Source organism: Dendrobium catenatum, unplaced genomic scaffold (assembly GCF_001605985.2).
Source record: "Dendrobium catenatum unplaced genomic scaffold, ASM160598v2 fragScaff_scaffold_1228, whole genome shotgun sequence".
NCBI classification, from domain to species: domain Eukaryota; kingdom Viridiplantae; phylum Streptophyta; class Magnoliopsida; order Asparagales; family Orchidaceae; genus Dendrobium; species Dendrobium catenatum.
In genome coordinates, this window is record NW_021319690.1 from 604,444 (window position 1) to 606,710 (window position 2,267).

Below are 2,267 nucleotides of genomic sequence, written 5' to 3' on the forward strand. Positions count from 1 at the left end.
TATTAAGAAGTTATTTTAACAAACATTAAGAAAATCATAAGTTTTTTTTTAATAATTTTTTAACTGTTTTTTAAAATAAATTTTTAATACAAATAAAAAACTTATGCTTAAAAAATTGCTTTGAAAATCAGTATGAAAACTATCATAAGCTAAGCCTTACACACATGAGATCAAAATTTCTTTATTTAAAAATATTAATATCCAAGTCCTTAAAATAAATGATTAATTATTAATCATATGCATTTGTATTTAATTTGGTTAAATTGTTGAGAAATTAATGAAGATAGAAAATATCATTAGGGATTTCTATGCTTTTAAAATTTCAAATAAAATTATCATAAATGAAGAGAATTTGATGAATAAATAAGATTTAAATGCCAATTATAAATATTGATCCAAGAAATTATATTAGTAATGACACCAAAATACTTATGCCTCCATTGCTCAAGATTACATATAAGATATTATTAAATAGTAAATTTGTGCATTTTTTTAAAGTACAACCAAATCTAATATTTCAAAGAAAAAAAAATCTATAGTGTTCTTGGTGATTTAACTATATAAAATATGATTGCATTCGCATCATAAATTAGGGGTGTCAATTTCGGGTCATGGGTCGGGTTCGGGTCGAACCCGAAACTGACCCGGTTTCAAACGGGTCGACCCTAACCCGACCCAGTTAGGTAAACGGGTTGGAAATGCGAACACAGACCCGACCCTGCGGGTTGCCAGGTTGACCCGACCCGACCAGTGAAAGCTAGTCCCTCGGGGCCAGTGCGGGCGGGGTCGCGCGGGGCGGGTGTGGTCGCGCAAGGCATGGTCGCGCAGGGCATGGTCGCGCGGCAGCGGGCAAGGGTTCAAACGGGTTTCCGAGTTGACTCGTCAACCCGTTGGGTCAACCCGAACCCGATCCGTTTTTCAAACGGGTCGAATCCGGGAACCCGAACCCAAAACGGGTCGGGTCTAACCCGAAAATTCCGGGTTGGATTCGGGTCGGATTTTCGTGTCGTGTCAAATATTGACACCCCTATCATAAATATAACTCAGATTAAAGCAAAAGTATCTAAAATATCTAAGTATGAACCTGCATGAACATATCAACCAAGTCAAAATATGATTGCAATAATAGAATTTGATAACCAACTAACAAATGAGAAGGCTTAACACGTGATTCTAACATCCTCACAAATATACTAGAGCACCTAAATGGTTTGTGTTTAGAATATATGCATATTAATTTCTCCTAAAGTTTCATAACTAGCTTCGAAACTCTAAATAATAAAATTAAAGTAAATGCACCAAATATATATTATTTGATCTATGGTAGGCATTTAGATATCTAGCCTTGATACGTCATCAAAAAATTATCATGATCGGGCAAGAATCTCAAGGCCAAATCAAGTTGGAAACTTCCGAAATTAAAATTATGCACAAACCTTTAAAAAAAGGGCCTACCAAAGTGTTGCGTAAAAGTAGGAAGACATTTGAAATTGAGGTAAAAACTAAGGAACATAAAAAATAAGATTCAACATAAAAGAACTATATATTAAGCGTGAGACCCAAGAACGCTTTATGATGCATAATATCAGCCATTAAGAGAGAAGCATAATATTAAGTGTTGAAGAGATGAGGATACTTAGGTGCAAGCGTGGCTTTGCGAAATTAGCATATACGTGAAAAGGATCTAGTAGCTCCCGTGGAAGATAAGAATAGAGAGAGCCGTCTTCGATGGTTTGGTCACATAAAACGACAGCTTTCTGATGTCCCAATTAAGAAAGTATATGTATTATATTTGACTTATGTTAAGAATGGTAGGTATAGACCGAAAAATACATGGTTAGAACATATGGTTAGACCCTTCTTTATTAAATTTAGATGATAATTTGACTCTTAACATGACACAATGGAGAAAAAAGATTCATGTAGCCGACCTCACAAATCGCACACCTTCAGAAAAAAAAATTGCAGTGAATGGCATGCTAATCGATATTGGGCAAAGTCAGAAAATTGTCAAACAGGTTTTGTAGATATCTGCCATCGATCTTAATCTTTGTAACTGCATTGTTATAATTAATGACAGTGTAACTCAATTTGCTAATGCAATAAACAACAAAAATATTCAATAAACTCATAACAAACCTATTAAATATTCTAAGGAAGAGATTGAAAAGATATAATGACAATTTATCCAAGAATCCAAAAATAATTCATTTTCAACCATCAAACCCAAGCAACCAAAAGCTGGATGAATGCAGTAGTTAAAACAA